General features: G+C 46.8%; 1 non-coding gene and 1 pseudogene across 1 annotated transcript; both read left to right on the top strand.

Moving 5' to 3' along the window:
• Window positions 1-3,596: 3,596 nt before the first annotated feature.
• LOC119280115 lies at window positions 3,597-4,865 on the top strand (annotated as a pseudogene).
• Window positions 4,866-4,888: 23 nt separating this feature from the next.
• LOC119282896 lies at window positions 4,889-4,971 on the top strand. Its single transcript, XR_005138927.1, has one exon. It is a non-coding gene; the product is annotated as a small nucleolar RNA SNORD24 (small nucleolar RNA).
• Window positions 4,972-16,808: the final 11,837 nt, after the last annotated feature.

Raw genomic sequence — 16,808 nt, 5'->3', positions numbered from 1 at the left:
CGGCGGGCATGCGAGCTTACGTGCTCTAGAGTTGGGGCCCTCGGCCACCGTCCAAACTTCGATGTCTCGCCATCAAACCATGAATTTATGATTAAATAGATACTTATTTACCTATAAATGATTTTTGGAAAAAATAAAGAGCAAACTATGAGGCAGCTGCAGTTCAAATTTGACCCGCTTCCAGCTGAATCGACGGGAATTTGTCTTTTTCACCAGAGGTGGATCAAAAATTTAGACACCCAACCATTTTGTCAATTGTGCATTAAATATGGCCTAGTATTTTATAAAATTGATTAGGTCCAATTTTGCAACAAATATATGGTAGGTCCTTGACAAAAAAACTCATTTCAGGCATTCAGAAAATGGAAAATGGTTTTTTTCGTCCAAAGAAAATGAAAACTTCCTTAGGCAACATTGTTTGCCATTCCAATATGCACCCTTGTGCACAATATGAGATCATTTGAACAAACTATGCCATGAATGTGGCCATAAGATTGATCATTTGGCTTGAAAGCCATGAATCTTCACGCATGATAGCTCATTTCTGAGAGCACTTTTTTAAAATAATTAACGTATTACAAGTTTATTATTTTTCCTGGAAACTTGGTCACATATAATGACACAATACGAAGGTTTTCTAATTTTTTGTTTTTTTGAATATTTTATGCCCGTTTCAAAATGCGGTCAAAACGGCGGGCTTGACCGTTCCTAGCTAGTGGTTGAATCTTGGAATTTTTTTGGTGTTTCTCTGATTAAATAGATACTTATGTACCTAGAAATGATTTTTGGAAAAAATAAATAGCAAACTATGAGGCAGCTGCAGTTCAAATTTGACCCGCTTCCAACTGAATCGGCGGGAATTAGTCTTTTTCACCAGATGTGGATCAAAACTTTTTACACCCAACTATTTGGTCAATTGTGCATTAAATATGGCCTAGTATTTTAGAAAATTGATTTGGTATAATTTTGCAACAATTATTTGGTAGGTTCTTCACAAAAAAACCTCATTTGGGGCACTCGGAAAATGGAAAATGATTTTTTCGTCCAAAGAAAACGAAAACTACCTTAGGCAATATTGTTTGCCATTCCAATATGCACCCTTGTGGACAATACGAGATCATTTGAACAAACTATGCCATGAATGTGGCCATAAGATTTATCATTTGCCTTGAAAGCCATTGATCTCCACACATGATAGCTCGTTTCTGAGAACATTTTTTTAAAATAATTACCGTATTACAAGTTTATTATTTTTCCTGGGAAGTTGGCCACATATAATGACACAATGCGAAGGTCTCCCAATTTTTTGAATTTTGTTGAATTTTTTATGCCCGTTTCAAAATGCGGTCAAAACGGCAGGAATGACCGTTCCTAACTAGTGGTTGAATCTTGGAATTTTTTTGGTGTTTCTCTGATTAAATAGATACTTATGTACCTAGAAATGATTTTTGGAAAAAATAAAGAGCAAATTACAAGGCAGCTACAGTTCAAATTTGACCCGCTTCCAGCTAAATCGGCTGATATTTGTCTTTTTCATGAGAGGTGGATAAAAGCTTTGGACACTCAACTATTTTGTCAGTTGTGCATTATATATGGCCTATTATTTTAGAAAATTGATTTGGTAAAATTATACAACAAATATATAGTATGTCCTTCACAAAAAACTCATTTTGGACACTTTAAAAATGGAAAATGATTTAAAAAAACTAATTTCTCCTAACTCTTTTAAAAGATACTCCCTCCATAAACTAATATAAAAGCGTTTAGAGTACTAAAGTAGTGATTTAAATGCTCTTATATTAGTTTACAGAGGGAGTATTTGTCTTATTTCGATTTGTCATTATTCCTGAAAACTAAGGTCAAATTTGATGAAACATGAGAAGGTATTTTATTTTTATTTTTATTTTTCAGATCATAAAATAGCCAATATGATTTAGCACCTTACTTTTAGTCGATTACGACCAATTTAGATGGTCAAAAATGTAGTACTGGTATACTGCGTTCTGATTGGTCCAGGGGCATCTCACGCGGATCATGCCTAATCAGCGTCGGATGCTCCTGGATCCAACGGCCCGCCTGTCTCACCCACGTCGCCCAACCCACAACCCGCACTCCCTCCCACGCACCCAACCGCACCCAACCCCTCGTGCCCACTCGCCTCTCTCTCTCTCGAACCCTAGCGCTCCACTCCTCCCTGGCCGCCGCCACCTCCGGTGCCCTCTGTCCGGCGAGATCCATATGGATCGATCCCCTCCAATCCGCCACCACCTCCGGCGCCCTCTGTCCGGTGAGATTCATATGGATCGATCCCCTCCAACCCTCCAACCCACGACTCCTCCTCCTCTCCTCCTCTCTGGATCTCTGGAGGGGATCCGCGCTGTGCGGGGCCCAGATTCGCAACTGCATCCACGTGGCGCCCGTCGACCGCGTGGCTGTAGCCCTGGCGACGCGATGGTAGCGTCGGCACTGGCGGCGTTGGAGGCGGCGATCCAGTCCCTGATAAACCACGAGATCCTCGGCGCCGTGGGCACCACCGCGGCGGCGCTAAGCACCCCGATGCCTATGGGGTCCAACGAGGCGGACAAGCCGCTGCGGCGGATCGGTGCATCGTTCGAGCAGCTCGTGACCATCGCCAAGCCGCAGCAGCAGCCCGCGATGGCGGCGGGGTACTTCTCGCGTGCCTGCTCCAACGTCTCCGTCCTCTTCGGTTGCCTCGGCATCGCCTTCAAATTTGCCTTGATGGACTACTTCGCCAAGGAAAGCGACCGCTCCTCAGCCCCCCTCTCCTAACCCGGTACCTGCTCTGCTGTTCGGTATGCTACTTCATTGTGCTTGTACTGTATGTGGTATAATTTCTGGTGATTCCTTCCCGGGACATTGATTTACTTGTGTGAAGCTGAGAGGTTTGGGATGAAATGACCATTGCTTGTTCAATCATTAAATTCTTCAGTGTTCTTGGCTTCTTAGTACATGCACATTGAGTACATGCACATTCACATTTATTGTATCTGAATTTTATCAACTTGCCAGTTAGCTAATTACTAAAATCATGTGCACATAACTATGTGAAGTTGATGTTCAACCATTACATGTGATAACTAGGAAGCATATTTTTATCAGTGGACTGCTATTTCTTTTCTTGCTTCTGTTTGCAAAATTATGTGACCAAGGTAGCCTTGTTTTCTTTAGTGTTAAAAAAAGTACTAGGCTGCAGTTTTTTAGTGTGTCATCTTTATATGTGTCTTTCGAGTGAACAAACTATGCTAAAGGTAGATCAGGACTTTCATCTGAAGTGGAATTCTATCTTGGGTCTGATCTTTTGAATGAAAAGTTTTAGTTACAAATACACTGCTTTCTATCTGAAGGGGTGTATAGCTGTGTTGTATGACGTTGTTAGTTTTTGATGTACAAAATTTTGGTAGGTATTCTAGGCTGATGATTGTTGGGACTCTATAGTTATTGAATGGATTTGCTAGCAACAAGGTGCCAGGCACAATTTACTGGTTATGAGAAGACGATAGTTGTGTTATTGTGATATTCAATTTATAGAATTGACTATGTTCTATTTTTGCTTCAGGTAAACCAAGGTTTTGCTCATGGCTCGAACTAAGCAGACTGCTTGTAAGTCCACTGGAGGAAAGGCTCCTAGGAAGTAGCTAGCCACCAAGGTTTGTGACTGCAATATTGATAGTTTACCTATGCCATGTCTTTATTTATGGTTTAGGTAAATTGAACTGGGTATAGTTTGAACCTCAACCTTCATTGCCAGCTTATGACCAGATATCCTACTGATGTATATGGACTATCATGGTATTATTGCTAATTTGACCATGTGCTCTACTTTGCTCTTTGACAGGCTGCCCGTAAGTTTGCTCCCACAACTGGAGGAGTGAAGAAGCCTCACCATTACCGCCCTGGAACTGTTGCTCTTCGGTGTGTAAAATCTTCCAACCTATTCTAGCATGTGTTATAGTTTTGTTTTGAAGTATTCTCAAATGAGTAAATTTTCTGCCTGACTTTGCAGTGAGATCCGCAAGTACCAGAAGAGCACAGAGTTGCTCATCAGGAAGCTTCCATTCCAGAGGCTTGTTAGGGAGATTGCCCAGGACTTCAAGGTGATCAATCAACTTGTGCACTACATTGTGATGCTCCTGTTGTGTCAACTCTTATAGTATGATGAATCAAGTAAACTAAAAGCACCATCCTGTTCTGACTGTGCAGACTGACCTCCGCTTCCAGAGCCATGCGGTGCTGGCCCTTCAGGAGGCTGCAGAGGCCTACCTGGTGGGTCTCTTCGAGGATCCGTGGCGAGAGGGCTTAAGGTGCTTGCTTTGCCTGTGGGAATGGCACTGGCGGGCATCTGTGTCTGCTTTTGCTGCCGTTTTTAGTGATTGTTTGGAACTGCTAGCTCTAATTTAACTTACTTCTCATTCCCCTGTTTCTGCCGTCAGTATTCCCATGGCAATTTAGGTAACTATGGTAATACTATACAAGAAACATCATTGCATTACAAGTTGGGTTTGAATCTACTTGTGAGCAACTGGGTGCCCATTCTAGAAATATGATATGTAGATTTGCTTCACAGAACTGATGATGATGCACGTATTTGGAACAGTCCAGTCCATTCTCACAAATAATTAAGTCCAGAGCTCACACCTCTCTGTTGATGATGCACGTACATTCCAGTTAAAGAATAACACAGGATTAATTAATTCTTGGGCTCTTCTAGCCGTGCTTCTTACTCTAGGTTCCAAGTAGAGATTCCTATATACGTATACTTGCTTTGCTGCCGATTCCTGACTCTGTCTGTCTGTTTTGGAACTGTAAAATGCAGTGATGCCAAACATCGCCTCTGCTTCAACTGATTAATTTTCTGCATGCCAAACAGAGCCTGTGATGTTATCAAAATATTTGCTACTCTTAATGGGTTTATCCCACTTGATGATCTTAACCACCAAGATCTTTGAGGCTCTTATTTATAGTCTAATGTTATCAGTACAGTACATCCGCTGTTTGCATGATAGATACATATATGTGACATCAATTTGTCGTTGGATATTGCTGGAAACTAGCTATGTCACATCAATTTCTTGGTTGTCTAGTTTGTTATGTCACATCAATTATATGCTTTTTCTGAGATTGTGTTTTAGCTACTGCCACTTTGAGCTATTGTAGATTTTAGTTATCAATTACAACAAAGCATTCTTACATTCCATACTTGATCTTACTACTAAATAGCACCCCCTGTTGTTGTTGTTGTTGTTGTTGTTGTTATTCACCCTATCCTTGTTGTTCTGTTTTCTTGTTGGCAGATATTTTGAGTAAATTCAAGACGAAAGATGTTCAAAGAAGCTCCAAGACATTCTTATATAGCAAGTTATGTAATAATAGCTGGGTTATCTGGGAATTTAATGTATCTTCTCTCTGTTTGTGAATGAAATAGTAATTATGTATGCGATTTAATGTATCTTCTCTCTGTGAATTTCATGTATGTTTCAGAATTACAATTCCTGTTTCATATGAAATAGTAATTATGTATGTGATTTGAAAATGTGTGCAATGAAAACATGACTCATGCGACCCACTTATAAAAATAATTTGAGCACATTTGAAATTTCTGACGTGTGGGACCAGTGTATGATATTATGATATTTGGGACAAATGTAAAACAGTGGAAAATAAAATAGCAAAAAGTAAAAGATCATACGCTGTAAAAGGCCGCATCTAGAAATAAAAAAGGCTGAATTGTTGGGCCAGGCCCATGTAGCTAGCAAAAATTAATAGGAAAAATAAATATTAAAAAGGCCGAATTGTTGGGCTCGGCCCATGTAGAAAATCGAATTGGACCGGGCTGAATCTTGTGCCACATCATATTGCCATGCTGGATGCCTACGTGGCTTGGGGAGGTTGCTAGTGACCAAAACGCCATAGTAGACGTATTTTGGTCATAAACGTCTACGACCATTCCAGAAGAAAGGTCGCTATAGTCAGTTTACGACTGCCAGCTTTTGACCTTATGTTTTTGGTCACAAAAAGGTCACAAATTGAAAACAGTGACCAATAGTCAAGGTCACAAGTTGACATATTTCTTGTAGTGAGAAAATTAATAGAACTAGTTTATTTTTTTAGTTCAATCAATTAATCCCGCATCGACGTCGGTGATGCCTATCCCGCATCCTCGTGGTCGACTCGGCGGAGGAGGCCGGCTTGACCAGAGGGGCCATGTCCGGGACTGGGCTCCGCCGGGCTGGTATTGGGAGGTGCTACCTTCCGGGGGGCGTAGATTGGTGAGGAGCCAACCCGTTGTTGACTCGATCCTTGTTTGGTGGCGGTCGCGTGGGCCAGTCACGGTGCTGAGGCTTCCAGACACCGTGGAGGTGGTACGTCACCGTGTCAGCGAGGAGGACGAGCACGTCCGTCGCTACATGGTTGTGTTGGAGGGCAGGTTCGGCAATACCTGGCAGGTTCTTCAGGGATCTCACTGGAGCTATGATCCTGTGATGGTTCCTTCTCTTTGGGTGTCCACCGCCCACGACGATACCCGTCGGGCGCTACGGTTCTAGCTGTATTAGCGATGCTATATGTATGATAGTATTCGAGGAGTATTAGTGATAATATTCGACGATGTACGGACACAAGAGATGATGTAATTTTGCTTATAATTGAATGCATGATAATTTGAATACTACTTTATTTTACGATTTGGTTTTGCTTATTGAATGCTCAAATTGAAAAGGTACTCCTACTTTGAATGCTAAAATTGGAGAGCACTATGCAGAAATCTAGGAGCCCCCTCCATCATCCGCGCCGTCCTCCCCGTCACCGACCCCCCTCCGACCTCGAGGTGAGACCAGCCAAATCTCCATGTCAATATGAGTCCTATAATATGAGTCTTCGGGTTGACTCTAAGTCTGTCGAGTCTCCACCTATATGAGAGGACGAAGAATCCCGACTGTTATCGTGGGGGTAGCTTTTCCTTCGTTCGGTGTGCTAGACACAATTTGGTGTAATGCACTCGGGAACGAAAGGAGGAGCTACCATCACCGACGGTCGCAAATGTCAGAGAGGAATCAGTGAGAGAGAGTCTCCAACCATATATATATGAGAGGTCGAAGAATCCCAACTGTTGTCGTGGGGGTAGCTTCCCCTTCATTCCCGTATGCTAGACAATTTGGTGTAATGCCCTCGGGAATGAAAGGAGGAGCTACCATCACCGACGGTCGAATATGTACACCACATGAGCTGAGAGTTTTCAACAAAAGGCTCGACAGACCGATAGTCAATCCATGATGAATAATAATGATCTAATTTAGGTTTTTTAGTAAATATATTTAATTGTAAAAGTTTAATATTTGAATTATGAACATAGGAAATGTCGTACTCGGACGATGAAAACCGCCCAGGGGAGTGCGACTGGTGCCACGACGACCGAGGTATGCATGACAGGTTCCATGAGTTGGACGAAGATCGGCGCTTCAACATTAAGCTCGAGGAGACCTTCGATATTAAAACGGTACGCAACGACAACAATAGTTTTTTTCGCAATTAAGCACAACTTCAACTATTTTAACGTGTACTTTTCATCTTTTCCAATTCGACTAGCTTATACCATGCTATGCAAGACGCTATGTCTTGGAGAGGATGGGTTTTGAAGACCATGAAAGTATGAAAACAAAGAAAATTCACCTAAGGACCCATCATGGTGTGGATTTTGAAGTAAAGCCGTACAATTCTGAGAGTGTAACCCATTTTGTTTGCAAAAATTGGGAAGCACTTTGCAAGATGTATGGTTTTGATGAGGGTAAGCTTGTCACCATGGATCTTGGTGATCCTAAAATCGAGCAAGACAATATGGACATTTGGGTCCTTGTTGATACGCTTCCAATTCTTACCGTACGTGAGCTTCTCAAACATAGTTATTAAGTAATTTATATTGTTTATTTCAAAATAGTTGATAGCTTATTTTCATTGACAGCTTATTTTCATTCTTCAAAAAATGTGCGGAAGATGGTAGACAAAACCCACTACACCGATGGCTCTGAATTAACTTATAAGGAGAAAAATCATCTGATCGCATTTTGTACTGATCTTGAGAATTACAATATCTACAATCGAACTCCTCAACATTATGGTCAATACGTGCCACTAGTGCACGTGTTGAACTACGGTAACTACCATGGAGATACCCTGGTAAGATTTTTTACTATTATGATATCTGTGCATCTTTTGCATACTTCTAAAACTAGTACATCATTGCTAACTATGAAGTTATTACTATGTTTTTCAATAGATAATCACGAATGATTGTGTGCCTTATCTGATGTATCAGCATGGTCGCCTTGATGTTTTGAACATACAACCAGGTCATCCTACGAATCTCAACTGTCCATACCGGGTTTCTAAAAGAAGTGGCGACATGACAATCAAAGAATGGAAAAAATGTATCAACAGTCGTAAGGAGGTTCTTGGAAGCAAAAGGAAGCGAAGCACAAGAATTGGAGACAGGATGATCTCCATTCTTCATAATGGAGAGTCAGGGTCTATATTGTTTTATGCTATTTTACCTTAAGGGTATTTAGGTCCTACCTGATAGTGATGATCATGTGCTAAGAACAATTAAGTAGGGTTGGTTCGATGACTATGAGGATGATGATCGTATGACTTGTTATTAATAACGAGTAGAAGTTGTATGATGATGCATGATTAGTAGGAGTTGTTAGTATATATGATGATGCATGATGCGAGCATGAAGAGTTATTATATATCAGCGGGTGAAATGAACATAGCAGTAGCGTTGGTAAACCAAGCACAAAGATATAAGAGAGGACACTTCTCTCTATTAGCTAGCTAATAACAACCTAAATTAACCCGCAAAACCCCTAAACCAGCCCCTTTGAGAAAAAAACTCAGCTCCAGCCAGCTGCTGACGCGTGGATGCCTTTTGGTCCTGGTTTATGTCACCAACCGAGACCAAAGGGCCCACTGCCTGGGCTAGCCGCAATGGCCACGTGGAGGCCCATCTGTTCCGGTTCGTGTAAGAACCGGGACTAAAGGCCAAGGGCATTAGTACCGACCTTTTAGTCCCGGTTCTTAAACCGGGACAGAAGACCCTTACGAATCGGGACAAATGGCCCTTTTTCTACTAGTGCTACCGTCCAGATTCACCTCTGACCCCCCCACCCCCGCGCGCGCTCGGCCGCCAACCTGCTGATCCCGGCACCGTCCACCAAACACCACAGCTAGATAGGCCATTCCCCGCCGGAAAAGAGAAGAGGTTTTGCCGAGGCAGCCTCTCCACCACCGTCTGGGCAACTTTCCCGTGTTCCGGCTGCGCAGGGGTTGTACACTGGTGGGTGTGCGCCCACCTCGCCCGCAAGGTGTTCGGTGATTTGTCTGCCCGGCCCGACGATGGACTCGAACAACGAGGAGGCGCTCGCGGCGTTGCTGGAGGAGGAAGCTGAAGCCGATGTCCAGGAGCAAGAGCATCTCATTGTGCTCGCCTCCCTCGCCGGCCTGCTCACGAGTAGTGAAAAGCCGCGGCGAGGTGGCTCGGCGCTGTGCGGGTGAAAGCAAAGAACCAACATCGTTTGGAAGGCTACTGCATGCTCTACTCCGACTACTTAGTCGACGCTCCATTGCACGACCAGAAAACATTTCGGCACCGTTATCGGATGAGCCGAAAGCTTTTCCTCGGGATTGTGAATTCCATCCGGGAGTTCGACAGCTACTTCAAGTGCAAGAAGGATTGCACCGGCACACTTGGATTCACCTCAATCCAGAAGTGCATGACAGCTATGAGGATGCTTGCATACGGAGCGCCCAATGATTCACTCGACGACTATGGGCGCATGGCCGAGTCCACCACCATTGAGTGTTTCTACAAGTACTGCAGGGCAGTGGTGGCAGTGTTTGGACCGCAATACTTGCGAACACCCAATGCGGAAGACACTGTTCGGATCCTAGCACAGAATGCAGCAAGAGGATTTCCTAGGATGCTTGGAAGCATCAACTGCATGCATTGGAAATGGAAAAACTGTCCATTTGCTTGGCAGGGGTTGTACAAAGGCGCCAAAGGCGGTTGTAGTGTGGTACTTAAGGCAGTGGCCACATATGACCTCTGGATCTGGCACTCTTTGATGGGGTCATGTACCTAGGGTAGGGTCACAGACCTGATCTAAGTACCCTGCCCAAAGACACCCTTAGAAGAGGTCACCTTCCAGTCGACCAACGAGGGACTCACTCGACTGACTTGAAGGACTCGACCACGAAGACTCACTCGACCACCCGAAGGTCAAGAGGCACTCTGCACTGCAACGGCCTGTAATTAAGTAGACTTTATGATAGTAAAGACACTTTATGTGGGGCGTTACCAGTAACGCCCCGGACTTAACTCACCTTAAACCCTCTCCTACGTGGGCTGGCTGGGGTCCTGGCGCACTCTATATAAGCCACCCCCCTCCACAGGTAGACGGGTCCGGGACCTTGTAACTCATATACACATAATCCACTCGACCGCCTCTGGGCTCCGAGACGTAGGGCTTTTACTTCTTCCGAGAAGGGCCTGAACTCGTACATCCCTTGTGTTTACAACTTCTCCATAGCTAGGACCTTGCCTCTCCATACCTACCCCCCACTCTACTGTCAGGCTTAGAACCACGACAGTTGGCGCCCACCGTGGGGAGGTGTTTTAGCGATTTTGTGGGGAAGTTGCGATTCTTCCGAGTACTTACATCATGGTGGCTGCTGGAGTTTTGGTCGGGGGTCGAGAGATCCGTCTCGGCGCTCTCACCTTCATCGCCGACGACTCCGCCTGGCTCCAGGAGGCTCCACTCGACGTTGATGCGCTCCCCGTCCGCGGTGCGACGCATTTTCGCGCATGTGTCCGCGGCGTCCTGCTGCGGCAACTGTCGACCCCGTATCGGTCGACTCCCCCATCGGCCACCCTCCCGGTCTTCCGCCAGCGCAAGCGCTTGGGCCGGTCGAGGCTTCAGCGGTGGGTGAGGCACGCGGTGGCTCGCCAGTCGGCCACCACCCAAGTCGCGGCAATCGAGCCCGACGAATCTCTCTACGGCTTGTTCGATCTGTCGACTGGCTCCGTAGAGACCACATCCGAGTGCGATAGCAGTGATCCAGCGGCGGAAATCCTGATGGTCGACGGGCCCCGCAGTCCCCCTGGCTTCGCCCGTGATGGTGGAGCAGGCGACGGAGGCGACCCCGCACGAGACCATGAAGAGTACCAGCCCGAGCCACTCGACTCTCTGTAAAGAGAGGAACTTCGCCGCAGGAACATGGATGCCCTGCGTACTCCCATCGCAGGAGAAACCCCTGAGGCTCGCGCCTTGGAGGAGGCACGTTTGGCCAATTTGGCCGAACGCACTCGACTGGAGAATCTTCAGTGAGCACTCGACGAGCGCGCGCGGCAACGAGTTCCCGACACCAGTCGACGTCAACTCTTCCCGCCGACTCAGGTATATCGAACCCCAATCCAGAATTTAGCAGCTGCGACCCGTATAGCAGAGTCCATCCAGCCTTCTCAGTCGGAAGCTGGCAGAGGCTTGATGCAGATCAGGGATCTGCTCCGGGCAGCAGGAGATCAGAATTCGGCCGTGTCGTAGTCGCGCAACAGAATTCACATTCGATCCGTCGCTGCGAATACGGTTCAGTCGGCTCACAGTCCCAGATCGCCTCCGCGGCGCGAAGGGCGCGAGAATCGGCGAGACCAATGTGGTGACCGACTCGACCGAGATGATAGGCGTCGAGTGCCCAATTCCCCTCCGAGGGGTGGGTCTTACGCTCCTCGGCAGCAAGATGACAGACGTCAGTTCAGTACGGGGCGAAGAGTTCCAGTCGACCCCAGAGAACCAGGCTTCGACGCGCGATCCATTATCGTGCAAGGTTTGGTCAACCGGAACAGAGCCCATCGAGGCGGACTCGACAAAGACGCGCCCACAAGCAGTCGAGTGCATGTTTCTGGTCCTGAATGTTTCAGCAGAGCTATCAGAGCCGCAGTTATCCCTCCCAATTTCAGGTTGGCAACAGGAGTCAGCAAGTTCACTGGTGAGTCTAAGCCTGAAACTTGGCTTGAGGACTACCGAGTGGCAGTTCAGATTGGTGGTGGGAACGACGAGGTGGCCATGAAGCATTTGCCCCTCATGCTGGAAGGTTCTGCCAGGGCATGGTTAACTCAATTACCTCCTAGCAGCATTTACACTTGGGAAGATCTGTCCCGAGTGTTCATCAGAACGTTTGAAGGAACTTGCAAGCGACCAGCTGGACTGACAGAGTTGCAAGTCTGCGTGCAGAAGACCAATGAGACTCTCAGAGAGTATATTCAGAGATGGATCACTTTGCACCATACTGTGGAGAATGTGTCTGATCATCAGGCAGTCTGCGCCTTCAAGGATGGTGTCAAGAACAGAGAATTAAGTTTGAAATTTGGTCGAACCGGTGACATGACCCTGAGTCGGATGATGGAGATTGCTACCAAGTACGCCAACGGCGAAGAAGAAGACCGACTCCGAAGCGGCAAGCACAAGCCGAGCCAGTCGGAAAAGGGAAACACCAGTCGGAAACAGAAGCGGAAGGCTGAACCAGCAGCTCCTGGAGAGGCTCTGGCCGTGACTCAGGGAAAGTTTAAAGGGAAACCAAAAAGATCCTGGAACCCTAAGAAAGTAAAGGATAAAGAAGGGAACGACGTAATGGATATGCCATGTCACATCCACACGAAGAAAGACGAAGAGGGGAATATCATCTACCCGAAGCATACCACTCGCCAATGTCGACTCCTGATCCAGCAGTTTCAGGGAAAACAGTCTAAGGACAAGGAGAAGGAGTCGGACAAGGCCGAAGACAAGGAGGACAGTGAGGAAGGATATCCGCATATCAACTCCACTCTGATGATCTTTGCAGATGTGGAAAGCAAGAGTCGATTGAAAGTCATTAACCGAGAGGTGAACATGGTTGCCCCGACAAAAGCAAATTATCTGAAATGGTCCCAAATACCCATCACATTCGACCAATCTGATCACCCGACTCATATTGCCACCCCTGGGAGGCAAGCTTTGATGGTCGATCCAGTTGTCGAAGGCACTCGACTGACAAAAGTGCTGATGGACGGTGGAAGCGGGCTGAATTTGTTGTATGCAGACACACTGAAAGGAATGGGCATTCCGATGTCCCGACTGAGCACCAGTAACATGAGCTTTCATGGAGTTATACCAGGGAAGAAAGTCGAGTCACTCGGCCAAATAGCTCTGGACGTGGTGTTTGGTGATTCGAAACATTTTCGCAAAGAAAAGTTGACGTTTGAGGTCGTGGATTTTCAGAGTGCATATCATGCCATTTTGGGGAGACCAGCTTACGCACGATTCATGGCTCGACCATGTTACGTGTACCTCAAATTGAAGATGCCCGGCCCCAAAGGAGTGATCACTGTCACCGGTGATTGGAAAAAGGCAGAAGAGTGCTTTCAGAAGGGCTCAAAGATTGCCGATTCCCAGGTGACAGCGGTCGAATTCGAAGAATACAAGCAAAATGCAGATCCGAGTGACTTGCTGCGATCCAAGAAACCCGCCACAGAGTCTGCATTTCAGTCGTCCGGTGAGACGAAGCCTGTTCACATTCACCCGACCGACCCCGATGCAGCTCCGACCCACATCTCCACAACACTCGACCCGAAATAGGAAGAAGCGCTCATCCAGTTCCTCTGTGAGAACTGGGACATTTTTGCATGGAAGCCCGCTGACATGCCAGGTGTTCCCAGGGGACCGGCTGAGCATCGCCTAAGAGTCGACTCATCTGCAAAACCAGTCAAAGAGCATCTTCGGCGGTCCGCCGTCCAGAAGAGAAAAGCCATTGGTGAGGAAGTGGCTCGACTGTTGGCGGCAGGATTTATCCGAGAGATATACCACTCCGAGTGGCTCGCTAATGTCGTCATGGTTCCTAAGAAGGACAAATCACTCCGAATGTGCATTGATTTCAAGCACATCAACCGGGCCTGCCCGAAAGATCATTTTCCTTTCCCTCACATAGATCAAATTGTTGACTCGACCGCGGGATGCGAGAGACTGTCTTTTCTAGACGCCTACTCCGGGTACCACCAGATCCGTCTGTACGGACCCGACGAGGTAAAAACAGCTTTCATCACTCCATTCGGGTGCTTCTGCTATATCACCATGCCATTCGGCCTCAAGAATGCCGGAGCCACATTTATGTGAATGATTCAGAAGTGTCTACTCACTCAAATCAGTCGGAATGTGGAAGCGTATATGGATGATATCGTTGTCAAGTCACGAAAAGGTTCCGACCTGCTCGCTGATCTCGCCGAAACATTTGCCAACCTCAGAAGGTATGATATCAAGCTCAATCCATCAAAGTGCACATTTGGAGTTCCTGGTGGCAAGTTACTCGGTTTTCTCGTTTCCGAACGAGGAATCGACGCTAATCCAGAGAAGATCGGCACTATTCTCCGAATGAAACGCCCTGTGCGAGTGCACGATGTCCAGAAGCTTACTGGATGCTTGGCCGCATTAAGTCGATTCATCTCACGACTCGGTGAAAAGGCATTGCCTCTTTACCGACTGATGAAGAAGGCAGACAAGTTCGAGTGGACTCCAGAAGCTGATGCAGCGTTTGCCGAGCTAAAAGCTCTGCTCTCCACCCAGCCGGTGCTTGCTGCTCCAATCAGCAAAGAACCTCTGTTGCTCTATATCGCAGCCACAGGACAAGTCGTCAGTACTGTGCTAACGGTCGAGCGGGAAGAAGAAGGAAAAGCTCTCAAAGTTCAGCGCCCAGTGTATTATTTGTCTGAAGTCTTGACTCCATCCAAGCAGAGATATCCTCATTATCAGAAGCTTGTGTATGGAATATACATGACCACAAAGAAGGTTGCTCATTATTTCTCTGATCATTCCATCACAGTCGTCAGCGACGCTCTACTATCAGAGATTTTGCACAACAGAGATGCAACTGGTCGAGTGGCCAAATGGGCGATTGAACTTCTTCCCCTTGATATCAAGTTTGAGGCAAAGAAAGCCATTAAGTCCCAGGCAATAGCAGATTTCCTCGCCGAGTGGATTGAACAGCAGCAGCCGACTGAAGTTCACTCGGAGCATTGGACCATGTTCTTTGATGGCTCTAAGATGTTGAATGGTTCCGGTGCTGGGGTCGTCCTGGTTTCCCCCAGAGGAGATAAGCTCAGATATGTGCTCCAGATTCACTTTGATTCCTCCAACAATGAGGCAGAATATGAGGCCCTCTTATATGGGTTGCGCATGGCCATTTCACTCAGCGTCCATCGCCTGATGGTCTATGGCGACTCGGATTTAGTGGTCAACCAAGTGATGAAGGAGTGGGACGTGAGAAGCCCGGCCATGACTGGATACTGCAGTGCAGTGAGGAAGCTGGAAAAGAAGTTCGAGGGGTTGGAACTCCATCATATACTCCGACTGAAAAATCAAGCAGCTGATGATCTAGCAAAGATAGGATCCAAGAGAGAAGCCATTCCGAGTGGTGTGTTCTTGGAGCATATACACACTCCGTCAGTCAAAGAAGATCCTTTCACCGAGGAAGCTCCACAGCCCAAGAGTGCCACAGATCCGACTGAGGTTGAAGTCCCAGTAGTGGTCGACTTGGTCATGGAGATCTTGGTGGTCATTCCCGATTGGACGGTTCCATATGTCGCGTATATCCTGAGAAAAGAGCTCCCGGAGGATGAGGAAGAGGCTCGACAGATCGTCCGCCGATCTAAGGCCTTTACCGTAATCAAAGGACAGTTATACAGAGAAAGCGCGACTGGAGTCGGTCAGAAGTGCATAACGCCGGAAGAAGGTCGAATCATCCTTAATGATATTCACTCGGGGACTTGTGGTCATCACGCGTCCTCTCGGACCATCGTGGCCAAAGCATACCGAGCCGGATTTTACTGGCCAAAGGCGAATGAGATGGCAAAGGAGATAGTGGATAAGTGCGAGGGATGTCAGTTTTATTCGAATATGTCGCACAAGCCTGTATCAGCCCTGAAGACCATTCCACTCGTCTGGCCTTTCGCAGTATGGGGGTTGGACATGGTCGGTCCTTTGAGAACAGGGCGAAGTGGCTTCACGCATGTACTGGTGGCAGTCGACAAGTTCACCAAGTGGATTGAGGCTAAACCAATCAAGAACCTTGACGCCGGTACTGCTGTTAGTTTCATCAGGGAACTAATATTCAGATATGGAGTCCCGCACAACATCATTACGGATAATGGGTCGAACTTTGACTCGGAGGAATTCAGAGATTTCTGTAACTCTCAAGGCACACGGGTCGACTACGCTTCAGTCGCCCATCCGCAGTCGAATGGACAAGCAGAGCGAGCCAATGGTCTGATTCTCAAGGGATTGAAACCCCGACTGATGCGTGATCTCAAGCATGCAGCTGGAGCTTGGGTCGACGAACTTCCCTCAGTGCTTTGGGGACTGCGGACCACACCTAATCGGTCGACCGGAAGAACTCCATTCTTCTTGGTCTATGCAGCTGAAGCAGTCTTGCCGAGCGATCTTCTCCACAATGCTCCTCGAGTTGAAATCTACAACGAAGCAGAAGCTGAACAAGCACGGCAGGACGCAGTCGACCTTTTAGAGGAAGAAAGGGAGATGGCTCTGATCCGGTCGACCATCTACCAACAAGATTTGCGTCGTTTCCACGCCAGAAATGTGAGAGGTCGAGCCTTCCAGGAAGGAGATTTGGTTCTCCGAGTGGATCAGCACAAACCACACAAGCTTGCTCCTTCTTGGGAAGGTCCCTTCATCGTCACCAAGGTACTCCACAAC

This window comes from Triticum dicoccoides, chromosome 3B, assembly GCF_002162155.2.
Source record: "Triticum dicoccoides isolate Atlit2015 ecotype Zavitan chromosome 3B, WEW_v2.0, whole genome shotgun sequence".
Taxonomy (NCBI): domain Eukaryota; kingdom Viridiplantae; phylum Streptophyta; class Magnoliopsida; order Poales; family Poaceae; genus Triticum; species Triticum dicoccoides.
This window is presented reverse-complemented; position numbering and strand designations above follow the sequence as displayed.